Source organism: Juglans microcarpa x Juglans regia, chromosome 1S, assembly GCF_004785595.1.
Source record: "Juglans microcarpa x Juglans regia isolate MS1-56 chromosome 1S, Jm3101_v1.0, whole genome shotgun sequence".
Lineage (NCBI taxonomy): Eukaryota > Viridiplantae > Streptophyta > Magnoliopsida > Fagales > Juglandaceae > Juglans > Juglans microcarpa x Juglans regia.
The window spans coordinates 25,006,271-25,027,816 of NC_054595.1; positions in this window are offsets into that span (position 1 = coordinate 25,006,271).

A 21,546-nucleotide genomic window follows, 5' to 3' on the forward strand; every position below is an offset into this window, starting at 1 on the left:
GACTGTAGAAGGACTCGATCCTAAAAAATATCAGGATGTACGAAAGGTGGTCAAACAGTATGGGCATTAATCTTGTTATCGATGTAGGTACGATTTTCTCTTCCTTTGTTTCACAGTTTCACTTCTTTTTATGGATTGTGTACGTACGATTTCTTCACCCTACAAAGCAAAGGAAAATGCTAGCGTCCGTCCTCAACGTTAACTCTCAAACTTACTGCTAGAATATTTTAATTTTAATTTTAATTTTTTTTATTTTATTTAGTAATTAAAAAAATAATTATTAATAAAATTATATATTTTTTATTTTTTAATAATTGAAAATGTTAAAAAAATATTTACAAAAAATGATAAAAAATACAAACTACATATTTGTGTTAGCAGTATTCCCAACAGCTTATCTCAACTCATTATTATAATTTTTTCAAATTTCAATACAAAATATAATAAAAAATTTAATTTTTTAAATCTCAAAATAATAATAATATTAAAAAATAATATTTTAACAATATTTTATCATATCGATTCTCAACTCAACTCAATTCAACTCAATCCAATATCTAAATGCAGTCTAAGTATTAGCTCATGCTAGCACCACCTATAAGCTAAGAATAAAACTAATATACCTCCTCATTTTGATTGCTCCATTTGACCGCTTGTCAATTTTTATTTATTTTTTACTTAGTAATTAAGGAAGTAATTTTAAGTGTACTGATATATTTTTTTATTTTTTAAAAATATTTAAATGTATTAAAAAAATATAAAATAAAAAAAAATCACTGCACGGTACACCCGACGGTAAGTTGGGGCAACATAATTATCCCACTCATAAACAAAAAAAGGCAAATATTAGTAATCCCACTGGTAGCTGGGAGCTACCGCTGGCTGCAAGTAGAGCCACCCTTTTACATAACCTGAGGTAAACCTAATATAAAATTAACAGAAGTGATAGATTCATATAAGTCATGTTTTATTTAGTTATATAATTACAATACGGAGAAGTTTGATAAGAAAAATTTAATAAAAGCTTAAATTAATAATGCAAATATTAATACTAAAATTTTATTATGAATTATAAAAAGGTGAAACATAATTAACAGAAAGTTAACATGCTCTATCTATCTGTATTCATACTGTGCCTACATATATCAAAAGTATAAAAAACATATTTAAATAAAAAAAAATATAAAAGATGTTTATTACAATTTGACAATTAAAATTAATGTTAATGATAATTTTGTTTAGGTTTCTATATAAAAAAAGATGGGGTGAATTCATATGGGTATGGGAGAAAACGTTTTTAAATTACGGATTATACTGACAGATTATTGAAAAAAAAATTGTTTTATTTTTATCTTCTATACGAGAAGATAATTTGTTAGTAATTAATTATTAAACATTTATTCATAAATATGTAAAAGAAAATTTCCAACATTATACAAATTTTCAGAGAAGGAAAAAATTAAAAATGTTCTAATATATATTAACACATTCTAGACCATATTATTGAGCACTACAAATAATGATTTAAGGGTAGTGATAGCGTTACTACTCATTTACTACCTATTTATTATTTATAGGGTATTTATTTTTTTATTATTTTCTTTTAAGTATTTTTTTAACATCCTTAATCATTAAGAAAAAATTAAAAAAAATAAATATAAAAAGAATAGTAAATGAGTAGTAGAAGTGTAGTAACCCTATCATTTTCCATGATTTAATCATTACGTTACTCCAAAGGCAGTTTAGCTCTTAGTTTAAGGATGTAAACCAGATCATCAGGCTCGTTTAGATAGTGAGATGAGATGATTTTAGATGAACGTAGAATAAAATATCATTAAAATATTATTTTTTTAATATTATTATTGTTTTAAAATTTGAAAAAGTTGAATTATTTATTTTATTTTGTGTGAAAATTTGAGAAAATTATAATTATGAGATAAGATGAATTGGAAAGTTGTAGTTTCCTTCTAAAGTTTTCATAATCTTTTTTTAATATTACTAAAACAGAAGCACTATAAGAAATAATAACAATGAAAAACATTAATTTATTTAACATTTTCACACCTGGCTAAATAAAATAGTAATAATGACATATTATATTTTTAAATTATTAAGAAATTATAATTTATTTTCTTATGAAAATTTATAATTATACTAACCAACCTACAATTATTACTCTTAAATATTGTTATAGTTGAATGCGTATGTTGTATATTTGTTATTTCCAGAATAAATATATAATGTGTTAATTTTAAAATTCAAAACTACAGTGGTAAGTATTAAATAATTTAATCATATATTTATAATATAAAGTCTCATCCTTTACATTTAAAAAAAAATTAAACAAACTATAGTATATTAGAAACTGTAAATCTACCTCAAATAGTGTAATTAATTTCAGGTTAATTAATAAACTATTCAATTTATCCGGAAATAAAAAAAAAAGTTTATTTCTTAATAAATCATTAAACAAAAATCATTAATAAAAGGGAAAATTGTAGATTTATATTAAAATGTAACAATTCAATTCAATATTTACATAATTCAAAATTAAAGGAAATAAAAGGCTGCACAATATTAAAGTTTAATTTTTCAAGATTTATTTTTTTATTAAAATTTTATGAAGAATTGGTACCAATTTGGAAAAAAAAAAAAAAAAATACTATAGGCCAATTGTAAAGCTCAAACTGATTTGTAACATTACCCATTATTCACGTGTAAGGCTCGTGCTACACCCACAGGGGTCCGATAAGGATAAGAAAGTTTTTTTAAAGTTTTTTTTTTTTTTTTTTTTTTTTTTTTTACCCCTAAACATTTTAAAAAAACTACAACATCATTAAAAATACTTTATCAACCACTAAGTAAAAAAGAAATTGTCGGGACCAATTGAGACCCAACTATCAGTGAAAATAGCATTTTTCAAAGCCCAAAAAAAAAAAAAAAAAAATTACATCCAAAGCGCCCCTGAAATTTCATATGACGCGGTTTTGTCCAACCCCACTAAACCCTAAAAACTTTGTCTTTATTTCTTTCTTTTTCTCTTTCTCGTTATCTCTCTTTCCCTTTTGCATTGACAACCTCACCAATTTTTCAAAAAACCTCTCTCCTAACAATGTGTCTTCCATGTCTCTCTGTCTTTCTCTATTTGTTACTACAACAGTTCCTCTTCTCTCCTCGCCTTATCGTCTCGCCAATGTTCCACCATCAACAACCACCACACTCTTCCTCTCTCTATATATCTCTGTCTCTTAGTAAGTCCTCTGTTCTGCCTCCATCTCATTCTCTCTCTCCATCACTCAGTCCCAATCTCTCCTCCCTTCTCTCTATTATGTCAATCTTCCACCAAGAACAATTGTAACCCTCCACAAAATCACACGAAGCAGTGTTTGGTCTCAACAAAAAAGACAAAAATTGCAACCATGTGGTCTGGGTGTAAGGATCTCTCAGATCTCCCATCCCTCTGTTTTCAGAAATCATGTGAGGAATATTTTTTTTTTTAGATCTAGACATATATTACATATTGTTTTTTAGTTTGGTTTGTTCAGGAGTGTCAAATCGTATTAACGAATCGTGTTCGTGTCGTGTCAAGTAACGTATATTATATTATATGGGTCAACCTCAAACACGATCCGTTAAGCCTATCGTGTTAAAATTTCAAACCCTAATACAACCCATTAACATAACGGGTTGACATGACACGACCCGTTGGTGAATACTACGAAATAAATTAACTTGACCCAATTTGTTTCAACCCGTTTATGTAAACTGGCTGAATAGACCCAAAATTAATCATTTTGACCTGATTAAGTTTAGCATAATTTTATATAAATTTTAAAATCACAATATCTATAAAAATATAAAAGTAACTACAAGTCTAAAATTACAATCTAAATAATAAAAATATCGGAATTAAAATCTCAACAATTTTACTTTTAGGTATAAGGGTATAATTGTAATTTTAACTTTCTTCAGTACGGGTCAAAACGGATTGACCGATTAAGTAATCGTGTCAACTCGTTATTATTGTATCGTGTTCGTGTTGAGTTAACGGATCGTATCAAATATTACCATCCCTAAATTTATTTTCATGTATGTGCGTATGATTTTTTTAGTCAACTAATTGTAGAAATTGAAATATCGTACTACTTGTGTTTGAGTTTGGTTTGATTTCATGCATATACATATGATTTATTTAATCAGTTTGCAGAGATTCAAACATCTTCAAGTGAGAAAAGAAACTAAGCAAAAGCATACCCACGTCATGCCGAGACTCACAAGGAAGAAGGAGATCTCCAACACCACCAAGAAGTTTATGTGAGAAAGTGAGGATAAGAATAATGAGAAAACGAGAGAGCAAAGAAAATGTTTGTAGGAAGCTGAGATGAAATACAAAACCTGCGAAAGAGATAAGCTCAATGAAAAGTACTGTAAAAAGATATCACCCAGAAGTCGGCAGAAGCAAGAAAAAGAAGACAAAACATAAGGCAAATTCGTGATGAAATCAGGGGCAAAAGAGGAAAAAAATTATTGGACGAAAACGGTGTTTCTCCTCTATTGGCACTTATTTAATAGATAATAGAGATAGATACACTACCAAAATGTAAAAATAAAAGGATATATATAGATATAAACCAAATATTAAAAAAAAAAAAAAAATCATGTGAGCCCTACGTATCTAGATTTTGTTTTTTTCTACGAAACATTGCATTTGTTCTAAATAGATCATCTCGAGCATTAAGAACAAAAGCTGCAAACTCAAGATATGCTTCTACCTTTGGCTTTTTTTGTCTAATAGGGCGTATATATAAAGATCCAAAGCGCACATGATGATAGCTTGAAAAACATGACTCTTATAAAGCTTTGTAGTTACGGTGCTTTTATTCAGTTTTAGTTTTGAAGTTTGAATCAATATCCAATGTTAGTGGAATCTCTTCAATCATATCTTTAATATATTTTATTTTTTTATTTTTATTTAATGATTAAGAAAGTAATTATTAATAAAATTATATATATTTATTTATGTTTAATAATTAATAATGTTAAAAAAATACTTAAAATAAAATAAAAAATAAAAATAACTAGCAGTACGTCCATGATCTTACATATATATATATAAGTAGTGGGATTACGTGCGAGGCACGTTTATACTGTATTATTATAAAATAAATTACTCTAAAATATAAACATTCAGTGTAGAAGAAGAAAATTTAATGATAAGGTCTACGAGGATAATATAATTCATTCCAATTAAAAACTACTAATTTAAACAGTAATAAATTTAACCAACCTATAACTCAAATCTAGAACCTTCAAGCTCATGAAGTATTGATTGAGCTGAATCATTATATATTTTATACATCTAGAACTAATATATTTCAATTATTTCATGACATTATTATTGGTTTTAGATAAAAAGAAATAGTTAAGAGGTATGAATCCAAGTTGTGAATTAAATTAGTTAATAATATACTTTATGCTTAATTTTATAACTTGTGATTTAATTGAACAATATTTTTTCACATGCACAATATATCTTTGATATTCTATTCTTTATTTTTATTTTTTTTCTCTTTTTTTTTAAGCCAATAAAAGCACAACATTAACCGATCAAAAATGGAAAAGCAACGTTTTTATAAACAAATAAGGATCCCTTTAATTCCATTGTACACGTTTTACCCATTCGGCATCCTACCAATAAAATATTTTACAGTAAAATTCAAGAGAGACTCAAATAGATGAATCACGGGTTGCAAAATATAAAAGTAAAAGGAATGGTGGGCTGGCGGAAAAAAGGACGCAACTTTACTTGAAAAAAAGTAAAGTTTTGTGCAGGGCATTAATGAAAAATAAAAGCATCAAATATCAAATATAAGAAGATATATATTATATAAATATAAAGCAGTAAATTTAGGAGACTTGAAGGGTAAAAAGACGATAAATTGTCGGTGGGTAAGCTGAGAAATGTGCAAAAGTTCTGATTGCCGTAGGTCGACATTATTGTGGGTTAGAGTGATCTGAAGCAGCCTGCACTAAAAAAATGTTGTTTCGTACGTTTGCAATGCGTGGAGCTGGAGAGCCATCCACGAAAAAAAAAACTACACAAGTTTTTAAAACGTGTCAAGAATCAATGTAAATGGCTTGATCAGAGAGAGGGGTTTCATTTTTTTTTTTTTTTTTTTCTCGGCAAGTTAAATATTTATAAATAAATTAATGGATACAAGATACACGTTCGGTAGAGTGGAAGTCCCCTACAATCTTTTCAAAGTCAACACACATTACAACATAAAAGTAACAAAATAAAGTGGATGATCGGAGCAAAAGATTGACTCCTATCCAATTCTCACAAGGGGAGACCGCTTGGTGACAGTTTTTAAATAGTCTAATAAATAGACTATAAAAAGGAGTGTGCTGCAACGTGTTGGTCTGGACTGGCTGGATGAAACTATCACATCCACTTTCACTCGATCTTTAGTTAGGGAAAACGAAAACATAGTGTAGCAATCGAAAACTCTGTCAAATCGCCGGCGAGAGGGTGTTACTGGCGGTGGCGGCGTGTGCAGGTCACGTGCCACAGCTGGAGTGAAAAGAACAGTTGGATCTGGAAGATCCGAAGCCGAAGATCTTGAAACTGCCGCGCGTGGTGGCAGAGTGTTCTCCGAAACGCAACGGCGCGTGAGGATCACACACAGTATAAGCTGCGCGTGAGGCGAACGCGCTGCACAGATGGGCGGATTTCTTCTGCCAGATTGACAATCGGCACCTGGAGAAGCTTAAGAAAGGAAGCGTGTCCACCCTAGGTTGCCGAAAAGCAACAGATCGACAAAGATGAATGGTACTACCGAAAAACTAAAAAAAAAGAAATTGAGAAATTTCTTTTTTAATATTTTCTTTTTTAATATAAATTTTAAAATTTTAATAGTTGAGACATCATTACGTATAGTTATATAAATTGAGAAATGATATTTATATTTATAAGATATGTAAATTCCGTATACTCTGCTTGAAAAAAATTAGTAAATCTAAATTTTATATGAAAAAATTATTTTTTAATAATAAATTCTATTTTGTTAAAGATAATGCACAAACTTTGCATATTTAGAATTGTATATAACATTATTTACATCAGTAAAATTGTAAGTATAGATAATATTTTTAATTAAATTGTAACATACAACTTTGTCCCTGCCGCCACATGTTTTTTTTATTTTATATATATCTATTCTATGTATAAAAGCGTCAAAGTAAAAAGTAATTGTAATTTTTCGTCTTCCATTATATATGCTTCCCGATTTTATCGCTGTGCATTTGTAAATGACAGTTTGCCCCCTCTTTGTTTACCGACTAAGTTTATTGTCTTTTTACATTTCTAAAGGCTATCTCTTACACGTTTTGTATTTTATTTGATCTCTACTTTTCAGAAACACTTTCATTCCTCTTTCTCGTCTTCTCATCTCTAATATTCCTCACTTTTCCACACCAACTTCTCTATGACTTTTTGAATTGATTGTCGTTCTTCTGAATTGCAACATCTCTTGGATATGGTTTTTCTTCTTTCAGTAGAAGATGTTTGAATTTGTATAGCATGCGTAAAAAAATCATACGATTAAACATTAAATTAAACCAAATTAAAAAATACAGTCAAATATATATCCAGATGTAAAAAAAAAAAAAAAAAAATCCGTTCAAAGGATTGGAGATACAGAAAGGGTAGATCTCAGATCATACACATATACATTAAATTAAATCAAACTCAAAAACAATCTTCAAAAAATATGTTCAGATCTAAAAATAATAATAATTCGTCATTAGGAGTAGACAAACATAGAGGACAGATTTGAAATTGTTCAGATCTAAGGGGAAAACAAAATTCGGTCGGAGAACTTTAGAGATAAAAAGAGTAGATCTGAAAACCTACCCATATGCATTAAATTAAATCAAATTGAAAAACAATATACAAACTATGTGTTTAGATGTAAAAAAAAAAAAAAATCCCAGACGAATCGAGAAATAGAGAGATTAGATCTGATAAATCTTTTGATCTAGACCTCAGGGCTGCCATTTTTCTTGCTTGTCTTCAGATCACACGCTGTTGTATGCTATTTTGTGGAGAGTGACGGTTGTTGGTGGTGGAAGCCGAACGGAACAAAGAGAGTTTCTAGACCCAGAGGCACGCCGTTGGTGTTTTCATTACCTCTCTTCAGACCAGGCTGTGTTAGGAACCCTAAGATTTTGCCTCTTGTGATTTTGTGAAGTGTTGTGGTGACAATTGGTGGGACCCCAACCAAACAGAGATGAGTGAGAGAGAGAGATGGAAGAGAAGAGTTATCCTAGGTTCTTTGGAATTTGTTGGCAACAGAAGAGGTAGCGATGAGCTCTCGTGGTAAGTAATGGTAGGAGATAGAGAGATAATAATGACCAAAAACTCTGTGTGTGTGTGAGAATGTGTGTGTGTGTGTGTGTGAGAGAGAGAGAGAGAGAGAGAGGCGATTTTAACAAATATGAGGGGGTTTCGATTGAGGAGGGAAAAAAGGAGAAAATGAGAGAGGAAAAGAAGGAAAAAAAATTGGCTTTGAATAAACAGAGTGTTGGGAAAGAACATGGCTTTCAGAAGTGAGGAAGGGTTTCGACACAAGACGTGTCGTTTATGGAGACATGGGAGAGTGAGAGAGACATTTGTGAGAGATTGTTGAGGGTGTCGACGCAAGAGGTGAGGAAGGAGATAGAGAGAGAAGAACAACAAAAAGTTTTAGGGTTTTGGTGGATTGTAGGAGTGTGCTACCTGTACCATACGATGTGGGGGCACCCCCCACCACGCACCATGCTGCGAGGCTCGGGGGGGAGGGATTTCGAACCCACCCTCAGGTAGCGGTTGAATCCACACCCCACCTCACCCCGCCCCCCGCTTAACCCAATGATCCATTGGGCCTATAAATTTTTTTTGGGTCTAAAATTTTTTTAAAACCCAAATTATAATATAATTTAAATTTATACATTAAAAATGAATATAAACTCATTAGAATTGTATTTTGGATTGTCTTGACCCTAGGCCAACCTTTATACAGAAGGTCAATGCAATATAATGGTCATACTTAAGCAATGTGAGACTTATTGTGCCATCTCCCTCCCGTGCTTAGCAACCCTCCCAGCTAGCCCGCGATGCTGTTGTCGACAGCACCACCACACCGTCGCCGAACCCCTCCTCCCTCTCGCCCTCACTCTCATATCCTCTCTCTCTCCTTCTCTCAACATCTCCCTCTCGATCTCTCTCACCCTCCCCTGTACTAAGCCGTCAACCATGTTCTAGAATATGTAGTACTGAATAATATGGTCTAGAATATGTTAATATATACTAGAACATTTCTAATCTTTTCCTTTTCTGAAAATTTATATAATATTGGATTTTTTTTTTTTACATATTTATGAATAAAATGTTTAATAATTACTAACAAATTATCTTTTCATAAAGAAGATAAAATTAAAACAAAAAAAGTTGTTCAATAATCTTTCATGAGTATAGTCCATAATTTAAAACGTTTTCTCTCGTAACCATGCATATGAATTCACCCCATCTTTTTTTTATATAGAAATATAACAAATTTATCATTAACATTAATTTTAATTATCAAAGTTCAATAAACATCTTTTATAATTATTTTATTTAAATATGTTTTGCATACTTTAGATATATATATATATATATATATATATATATATATATATGCATGTAAACACAATATGAATATATATAGGTTGATAGAGCATGTTAACTTTCTACTTCGATTATATCTCACTATATTTTTTTAAATAAAATATTTAAATAGATCTAGATATTTAGTTAATATAGTATGGTTTGAAGAATCCAAAAATACAATTATTATATGGCCTTTTTTTAGTGCATATTTTCTATCCGGTCGGTTGATTGTGCAGGTGGCGGTTTGCTCTTTCTAATTGTGTTTTTTTGTTTGTTTCTTTGACTTCCACTGTTCTTTTGCTTGTCATCTACTCTCTGGTGTGTTCTTTATTTGTTAATAGTTTTATTATATTGTGTGATTGGTGATGCTACCTTTATCATATCATTTTGTTTCCAAAAAAAATATCAATGTCTAGGATATTTTTTGTTTGGATTTTTTTAATTTTTAATTGTTTCAGGTAGGACATACAATCAAAATATTTCTCCGTAATAATTATTTAAATCCTATTTTTGTTGTATATGCGATGTAATGTTACGATTAGACAATGAGAATTTTATGAAAAAGCTTTTCTTTTGTATTTTTAGGGCTGGTTTAGATAATGAGATGAGATGAGATGAGATGGTTTTAAATAAGTTGAATAAAATATTATTTTTTCATATTATTGTTATTTTGAGATTTGAAAAAGTTGAATTGTTTATTATATTTTGTACTGTGGGAATTTGAAAAAGTTCATAATTATTTCTAAATATGTTCATAAAATTTTTTTTTTTTTGCCATTAATCTTTTATATTGTTGTTAAAAAAAAGGGTTAATAAAACTGTTTACAGTTAAAAAAATGTCATTGAAGGAAAACCATTTCTTCCACATCGATAAAATTCTACATATATATTTAAGAAAGATGCTTTAAGTTTTGGAGTTTTATACTCACTTTCTCATTTATCATTTGCTATCAATTTTACTTTTTTATATTTTTGCAACTAGCCACACGTGCATTGCACGTTGCCCCTTATATATATATATATATATATATATATATATATAAATAATAGTTACAAGATATAATTAAGAGCGGAGGCCCGACAATGATACCACAGATCAGTTACAAGACAAGCAGCACATGTTTGTTAGACATTTCGAATATTCTAATATTCTAATAAAGAACAGTTGTCTGTATGTATAATGTAGATATATTCCTCATCCTGCAGCCCTCTGACACCCAAGTTGAGTCCAGCTGTTGTATCGGTTCGTCTACAAAGCGCATATATGGGTTGGTCCAACTTGGATCCAACATTTCAACTTTTGTCAATATTTTATTTGTGTGCGCTAAAGTTCAACGTGCTGGCCCAACCCAAGTTAAGCTTAAGAAGCCCACTTATGAAAGGAAAAGTCCTAAATCAGACAAGCCCGGCCCAAAAAAGTCTAATCTTCAGAAATTCAGTAACTATGCATTTAGATTCAAACAAAACTTTTAAACTATACTTAATTGAGGAGCGTTTTATGGTAGGGATTTACTATGCATTAACAACTATTCACTCTCATATCCTACACTTATAACTTTTTTATAGAGTGTGGGATGGTGAATAGTGACTGATGAGAATATTTTTTCTTTATGATAAAAGGATTTACAGGGTGTTAAAATGACAATGATCTAAATTGAGGGAAGATTCTTGTAATTAATCATTTCACTGTTGATGCTATGAAGGCACTAGCATTGGGGGTGACAGTGCTTTCAACCTTCTATTTACAATTGGTAGCAAAAGCTTCTGTTGACGTTTGTATATGAACAAAACGAAATGTTTTGTCAACCGATTGTTTTCTTGACGCTCTGATTCCATATGAACATGGTGGAATTGCATTATATATTTTGTGGGGAAGAATCTAGTGAAGGGATTCTACTTGTTAGCTATCTGACAAGTCCTTTAAAGATATGTGCGGTAGGGCTGCAGAACTGTTGTGCTTAGGGCACTTTATCATATTATTTGAGGGGATTGATCAAAGTTCTCGCAGAAGACATATTTGATTGTTGGAAGATTGCTTTTTGGTTTTGGCTCGTTTGTTCAAAAGCTGTGGAACCAGATAATAAAAATAGAAGACTCAACACAAGCTTCATCCTTATTCGTTCTCTGGATGGTGTAACATTCTGATAAATGCTGGAAAGCAAGTGAAACGAGTTTTTGTTACAACTATGTCTATGTCTTTATAATAGAATTTCTTTTTGACGTACCATCTTTTGCTTGAATCACACGTTCTCTCATCAACCGTCTTGTAAACTTGGTTGGTTTGGAGTTTCACCTATGTTGAGGTATCTTAGTAATAATAGTGATACTAGTGAAGTATTATTGATGATAATTGTTAATCCTGTCATCCAAATGGGGAGAAAATAAAGACTTACATATGATGAGATCAGCATTATTTGTTATTTCCATACCATATATCTTTCTTGTGAGAGATTTATTTTATTTTATTTTATATTTTTTTTGAAATACTTCATTGCAGGTTTTTCTATCACAGTGCTCTTCAATGGTTTCCTGCCTTTGGGACAATCGGAACCTGGGAATATTCAAGGACCTGTTAACGGGCAAGGTAAAACCAATAGCACAGAGGCACTGCAGAACAAGAGCCACAAAGATGATTGTAGAGATCAAATGCCAGGATTTCACTCAAATAATAGCAGTGGTACTTTCCCAAGTAAGCCAATGATATAAGGGTGTTACACCATAGTAATCAGAACAAGGCTGGTTATCCTCTATGCTCAAGTTCCTTGAGCTCTAATTTATTTATTCTTTAAAGTAATCATCTGCTCATGCTTAATGACTCGTGGTAGATGACTTTAGCTAGGAGAACATCCATATACTATGCTCATTTTAGGAAATTCCACATAAAAAAAGGAAGAAGCCCTAAACTAATTTGCAGATTGTTATCTATCAGGTGTTGGCCAGAATACGATTTAAATGGAACCATATTCTTTTTCATACATATAAGAGATATAGAAGCGTTATAATTTCATATGGTTAAGGGAGGTTATTAACTGTATATGCTAGACATATATAGTGAGTGACATCATAACCAATGCTTAAGAGATGTTGAAAGACATTGTTGACATCAGTGTTCTTATTGTTTAAGTTAGGGGTGGGCAGTGTGGTGCGGGACCCCGCTGCCCCGCCCCCGTTTGCCCCGCATCTATCACCCCTAGCAGGGGTGGGGGGCAGGGGGCAGGGAGAGCCCAGCCCCACCCAGCATTTCCCCTGCCCCACCTCGCCCCCGCTTACATGTTTATATATATATATATATATATATATATTATATACAAACATAAATATATATTTATATATAAAAACATAAATATATATTTAAATTTTACAAATTGTGTATATATAAATATATATTACAATTTGTTAGACATGTTCACAAAGTATGCACTAGCAAATTTAAAAACTACATAGTTTAAAAACTAATACACTACAACTTACACAAAATATACACTAGCAAATTTAAATTATAGTCATATTTACAAAATTTAAATTTACAATTTGGGTCTAAAAATATATTTTTAATTACTTTTGAACCTAGAAATAATTTTTAAACCTAGAAGAATATAGTTTATTTTTTAAGTTGACATGAGGCGGGGTGGATTGGGAATCCGCCTAGCACCCCGCCCACCCGGGAGAGGGGGGGAGGGTGCGAGGAAGGGGTGGCCCCGCCTTGTAGGGGCGGGTAGCACCCCTAGTTTGAGTTTGTTCTACAGGATTTAGTGTGCATATAGACATAGACTAAATGATCATGAAACATGGATCAATACATAAATTGACATCATAACATGAATTAAAATAGACCATGTTCTAGAATACAAGAATGATCTGAATTCTATATATTCATTCGCATTTGCAAAGTACATTTTGCATGACAAAACTTCTCCATACCAATGACCGGCAGATGATGTTAGAGAGATATCTTAAGAAACTTATCCACTTCTGAATGACTGTGAAATCCAGATTATGTTCTCTCTCTCATGTAGAAAATACGAACAAATACATTGTTTACTGTCATGAACTAAGGGTGGCAAATTGTGTTTTCGGGTCGTATTCATGTCGTATTAAGTTATGAACATTTGACAATATAAGTAAATCCGAACCCAACCTGTTAAGCTAAACGTGTCAAACTTTCAAATCCTAACCCAACCCATTTAGATAACGGGGCGTGTCGTGTCACCCATTTTGACTTGTTTAATAATTAATTATAAATATATAAACACAACACGTCTCATTTAAACCTGTTTGTTTCATGTAAATTAGTTAAACTAAAACGCATAACTCATTTGCCTGATTAACATAATTTCACATAATAGTTAAAATTTATTTTTTATTAACAACCACAATATCTTAAAAAATATATACCAATATTTTTTAATTTTTAACATATAATAAAATCAAACTTACAAATCATAGAAGAACAAATTTGAGCATAGGTCTAAAATTACAATACCAATAATAAAAACTTTTAATTTTGAAATAAATTCTAAAAGGGTCAAAACAGGTTGATTTTGTGTTAAGCAGATTAACTTGTTATTAACCCGTTTATAAATCGTATCTTAACGGGTCAACCCATTTTTATTCGAATCCATTAACAACAAATCGAAACCCGCTAATTTTGTGTCGTGTTTGTGTTGAGTTCACGGGTTGTATCACATATTGTCACCTCCTATCATAAACACACATTTATAGAAATCCACAAAGAGAAACTTCGTCTGGTTTATATGTTAAATGACTTCTTCAGGATGCTTTAAGGCCATATTGGTGTTCTTCAGCACACTTCAGACTTCCAAAGGTAAACTTCTATGACCTCTTTCCGTACAGACTGGCATTAGCAAATCAGTTGAACTGAAATGAAGAATAAATTGTTGACAGAAAGGAGTACGTATCTCCTGATCTTACTGCTGGATTACATCTCAATGACTGAACTTTAACCAAGACATTTCTGACTCTTCAGATCAGATACATGGAATGTAACTAGTAATAACTTTAGCATTAACTTCATACATTAACTTGACTTTTAGTAAAACTATAATAAACTTATGGTCTCAAGATAAAGACATTAAGCTTTTATTTACCCCTATATCAGGCTTTGGAGAAGGTACGGAAAATCCAACCAAAGAGAACACTTTTCACAAGAATGATTAGCCTCCAAGCCGAGCATATTGCTCGCTTTCCCTTGGCATTCCAACTTGCTCACTAGTTTGTATACCTCTTTCACCTTGATACAGGTTTGGGAGGGAAATGATGAGTTTTTAGATAGATTGAGATTTATCATCTTAAACTACATTATTCAGTGTGCTCACATCCTAGGCGTCCCCTCCACCACTACTGCACGGCAGTGGGTGGGGACATATATAATCTCCTATCCCACCCACCCTGTGTGGGATGAGGGTATCTGCCCCTTTGTAATGTGGTTTTTGTTGTTTCTGGTCCTCAGAACATTTTTCTTTTTCCAAGAAATTCTAGTAGCAAGCAGGCCGGAAAGATAATTGGTTTTGATCTTCAGGTTCTTGTCCAATTTCTGTCTCTGCACCCTGCAGCATGAAAGTTTACACTATTATGTGAGTCTGGCATGGAAAAACCTTGACATCATAGCAAGCCTGGGATAGGTACTGCAATTTTGACATGACAAACCCAGATAGCACATGATCCAGATCAGCTTAAAAGAAACAAAACTATAAACTCGTTAAGAGTTTTTTTATTTACAGGTTAGTGTATCAAGACATTCCTTATTTTGAGATTCAAAATATATATATATAAAAGAAATAATAAAAAAAAAAAAACTAAAATATTTTTTACACGAAGTGACGTAGAAGGTTTTCACATAAATTAAGTATTTAGTATATCAATAAACGAGTTTGTAAATAATGTCTTTTAGCTTAAATTCGAGAACAGGCTAGCTAGCATGATATAAGATCAATTTGATGGAATGTATATATGACTCAGGTTCTAATATTAGTGGTTTTTCAAAAGAATAATACTAGATATAATATTAGGGTTAGTAAGAATTGCACACTTCTTTTGAAAAAAAACATAGTTTATCATTAAAAAAATAATTTTTTTCATATAAATTCTTTATTTACTTATTGTTTTTTAAAAATATGCAAATTTATATATTTTATTCCTACAAAGATCAATTTTCATTTCAAAAAAACATTGAAGGAAAGGTTGTTGGGAACACTAACATACAGGCCTTTTTAATAAAACTACGTTGCTTTGTAATATTCTAAGAGCATTAGTAGTAGTGGCCTAGCCAAAGTTTGGCTAAAATTTTATTAGAAAATTTATTTTTATAAATTTAACTAGTCACTTTTTAACAATATAAAATAACACTCTCTAAATCTATCATTATTTTATTAAAATATTACTTTTGACCTTTTTATTTATTTTAATTATAATTATAATTTAAATATTTATTTGTTATTAAAAAATACACATTAATTTTCTAACCTTTATATTATTTCAACATTTTCTAACGGTATTTTTTTACAATGGACATATTGTTCTAACTGATATATTTTTTATGCCTGCGATAAGATTTGGCCTGCAACTCAGGCCGGCCAAATTTGGTCAATAAAAATAAATTTAGTTAAAAATATTGTAGATATATTAAATTTACATAGATTAATTCTACTATTAATGTTCTAATAACATAAACAGTATTATAGAAGTTAAAATACTGTTTAAAGAGATTATAAAAAAATAAACTTACAAGTTGATGCAACGTGATATGATATATCAGATTTTAAATTTACTTTTATTAAAAAATAAATCTACAAATCCTATAAAATTATATTAATTTATAAAAAAAATTAATATGTAATTTTTTTTTTTTTTTATATGTACGTAGCACTTTTTATTTTATGCATGAAGAGTACACTTTTAATACTTAAAAAGTAGGCCATGACAGGTGTCGAAAGGAATTTTGCCGCTCTTCTGACAACGAACTTTCTTGTCAGACTTGGAGAGAGATAGAGAGAGGAGGTCAAGTCACGCCCCTTGCCTGAGTCTGTCCAATAGTGAGTGAGCACGTGGAGTTGTCGGGACAAGGACGGGTGGGTCCTCGACTGGTCCTTGTCACGGGTGTTGTGGAAAGCAGGCGGTGAAAGGCTGTAACAGTAGCATAATAACGACATAGGAGGAGACTACTTATGAGCATGCTCCTCGCATTCACATATACACTCGGCAAAGTAGCCGTACACGTGGGCATCTTTATTTGACTGTTCCGACCCCACCCACGCGTCATTTCATGAGGCATTGAGGTCGTCCTTTTTTTTGTAGCATTTTTTTTTTATGGGCCCCTGAGATGTCAATTATATAGGTATCGTGGGACCCATTGGTTGGGCATATGATTACGATACGTGAAAATCATTCATTACCTTTTTTTTTTTTTTTTTTTTTTTGTAACGGACTCGCGATAAAATCATAGTACTGTATCCCACACGTGAAATTAGGAAAAAAAAAAAAGAAAAATATATCCCACACGTGAACTTGTACCACGTACAGGTCCGGTTCCAAAGTGCTTCATGAATAAAATTTATACCGAACGTGTGTTTCGAAAGTATATTTTATTTTTTTTTATTTTTATGTATTTTTTTAATCATTATAAACATTTTAAAAAAATAAAAAATTCACAACATTATTAAAAAAATATTTTCTTAATCACTAAGTTAAAAAACAAAAAGATTTTGGGATACACTTTCGAGACCCAAACTCAATGGATTTAGTATTTTTGTTGCAAATACGTTTGGATATAGACATATTTTCAAACACTCTAACTATTATTTTTTATTTTATTATTATTCATTATTATTTAATATTTTATTATTATTATTTTATTACTGTTTACGAACATTATCAAACATAATAGTAATGAAAAAAGTACAATACATAGTAGTAATGACAGGTAACACCTGTTGTTAGGAGAGAACATTAATTAACCATACGTTGGGAATTATATATTAATTATTTCAAAAGAATATGAAGGACTTCATGTAAGAGCTCTTTTTCTTTTTTATATTTTATTTTTTTTAAAGAAGACAGAACTTCAATTTTATTGATATATCCTCACTTGTGGTGGAAGAAAATTATAATTACAATAAGACACCTGAGAGATACATAAAAGCGAAAACCAAACCCAAACATCAAAATTACTAAGACCTCCATTTAGAGTACAATATATCAAAGAAAGTACAGGATAAATCAAAACGAGACCTTATAGAACCAACCTTAGACAAACAAATAAAACCTGCAAGAAAAACAAACAAGCAGCTGAGAATAAGAGAAACAAAATAACCAAAAAAATACTTGCCAGTAAACAGTATTATGAGATCCGCAATTAAGGAAGAACAATTATATATGTCCATGCGAAATAGATCTCTAAGATTACCAAGTAGCAAATGATCACCAAGCCATTCGAAATTTAAACCTCCAGCACCACGCTTAGCAAGGAAAAACGTGCATGATGGTACGTACGTAAAAATAAGCTAGCTAAGAGCAATGAAAGAAATATTGTGAAAAATGGCTGAAAATGACTAGCAATATCTGTTTTGAAATTCTGTAGTTTTTTTTTTTTTTTTTTTAATGGAAATAGTCTCATTTTATTAATGAACTGAAGTTACAACTGTAACTTATCAATACATAGAAAAATTCAGACTATAAGCCAACTACGCATAAGCTCTGGGCTTCTCCATACACAAATTTCTTTGTGACGGACATTGACTTAACTTCTTAATAAACTCTCTCCTAACAGAGAAAGCATTCTGTAAATAGAACCTGAAGGCCCCTCTATCCTCCTAGGGAGGCAAAGTACGAGACACTGCTATGGACACTAAATCCAATAGCCTATTTCTATATTATTAAAAATTAAAATAACAAGAAAACAAATAAAACACATTAACAACTAACAACTAAACTACAAAACCACAAGCCTCAGTGTGACCCGGACATCACGCCCACCGCAAGCATCGGCATCTCGAGCCCCGACGGTACGAGCACCCAGCTCAAGCACGGACACAACAGTCTCCACTACGCAAGTAGCACCTACGCACGAGCACTGGTCGTATGATATCACCGGCCATGACATCGCCCCCCACTCTCAAATAGCTCTTGCCCCAGATTACGGACGATCCAAAGGCACAACACTTTACTTGGGTCAACAAAGGAACAGAAGAACACAAAAATAAACGCATCAAAAAATTGGGATAGAACAACAAAGAAACTGAAGACCCAAGCGAATGAACAGTGCATGATGCGTCGGCAGTGGCGCGTGCAGGGTACAAGTCACTTAGGGAGGAAAACCGACGGTCAATCTTTGAAGCCCCAAAGTCAAAGAGTCCAGAGATGCCGAGCATGGCATCGGCAAAGGGTTCCATGGTGGCGCGTGAAGTGCACGCGTCGATGAGATCCGAAGCTTTGTCCCGCGCATGCGGGCTACGCTCCACTCCGATGAACGCCAAATTTGATGGTCTTGAAGATCGACGGTTGGTCTTCATCCCGATTGGGCGCGTGTAGGAGGGCCATTAATCTGAGCATTAATGGCAGTGAGAAAACTTACGTACGCATGCAGGGGGGGACCTTACACCGACAGATTTGATTCGATTCCCAGACACAGAAGCCACCAAACTTCTATCCATAACCATATCTTCTAATTCCTAATAATTCCTTGAAGATTTTGTTCATCTTCGCATATATGCAATATGCAGCATCTACATAATTTGATATATAGCTAGCACTGAAGACAGACATGACTCAAAACAGTCATGAAATCTTTCCTAGCTGCTAGCTGTCAGTACATGTACATCGTTTGTTTCCCATTAGTTTAAAGTTTATATTTTTAGTTTATAAATTGCTCGGCCTTGACACTTATATATATATATATATATATATATATGATCTCAACGTCCATTTTTTTTTTTAAGGCAAATATGAGCTGGGATAGCATATCGAGAGACCACTCATGTCGTGCGAGATCCCATTGAAGAACAAAACAAGAAAGTGACAAAAGGAAAATCATTTTTATATCCATTATTATTTTAAAAAACAAACCTCTCTTTTGTGGGGTACGTTATATATATCACGAACGTACACATCGATTGAAAACATGACCCAACAGAAAGACATGTGTACATATATAGTTCCATATAGTACTATATGTTCTCGCATTAATCTGTATATAAATATATATATATTCTTTATACAAGTGTATTCATACATATATAATAAATTACGATCCTTAATACACTTTTATATATAACTTTGAACCCTTTGAGGTATATGATTATTATATCTTTGTTAACAAATGAGTTTTCCAATTACTGCAAGATCAAAGAGTAAAGGCCTATTTAAATATGAAAAATGTTATAGCCACAAATAAACTGCACAAAAGTAAACTCGATCACAGGCTGACATAATTTCATATGATACGTTATATTTACCTTACAATAAAGTAGTTTTATAAGTTAGCGTACTACATCAATCCACGTCAATTTGTGAATTTATTTTTGTGAATTTTTCTATGGCTAAAACATTTCTCTTTAATTATATATTTCTTCATTGTATATTAATAATATAAAAAAAATGAATTAGATTTTATCATATTTGTTTATTAGGCTTATAAAATTTACTTTTGTATCAAAGTAAAAGTCCTAGTTCGAATTTTTTTTCTTTACACTTCCCTCGTTTAATTACATATTTCTCCTTAATAAAGAAAATTTTTATTTACAAATTTGCCGAGTCGGTCAAGTTAGGCAACAATTAGAGCACTCCCAATAGCTTTTATATTATACAAAAAATGTAAATAATTTGAAGAATTATTCTAAAAAGAAGCTCCATCCGATTATGTAAAATGAATTGTAAAATACAATTAGCTACAATAGTCCGCTACATGTAGCAGAGTACTGTTCATCCTGTAAAAATTTTTTTATTGTTGATATTTCATTTACTCCTTCATTTTTATTTACTTTGATTTTTATCATGTAAAACACATATATATTTGTTGATATTTCATTTAATCCCTCATCATTTAAAACACATATATTTCATTTTCTTCTAAAAAATATCTTGGAATTATTTTTAAACCAATTTTTTCATATTTGATTTTATTTTTAATTTTTATTGGTTTATATATTTTTGTTTTACGTGTATAGGACTGAATTCTTTTACATTATATATAAAATAAATTGCAAATATAAAAAAATATATGGATATTGTAAATTTATTAGTAGAAATGAAATATTTAAAAAGAATAAAAAAAATAGTTAAATGATATAAAAATAAATAAATAAGCTGATGGATGACATATCATAAAAATTAATATATAAAATAAAAAAATATATTTTAATAATATATTTTAAAAGATAAGATAAAGCTTCCATTAAAAAAGCTATTAGTTCACCAAAAAACTTGATGGCTCTCTCAAGTTTCGATTTGAATTTGGATGATGGACTTTATTTATATATCAATGATGCTGAAATGACAAGGACGAAAAGTACAATTCTAATTTCATACTATGATGATTGAAACGAGAGAGATCAGGAAAGAGGATCAGGTCAATTGGCAATTTGGGTACTAACTAGGCAGCCTACGATTCCTTGTATATTGAATTAATTATAATCCACTGCGTTTATTTATATCATAACTTTTTTTAATTTGATAAGCCATGCATGCAAAAGGGTCAGAATTTCCAGCTTTGTTACAGTATATATATATATATAGTGATAATGAAATGAAAGCTTATAAGGAAGTAAAAATGCTAACAAAAAGGTTGAAAAAGCTTTTAGGAATGCGGTTAGGAATTAATCAATTGATCAATCATGTCACTC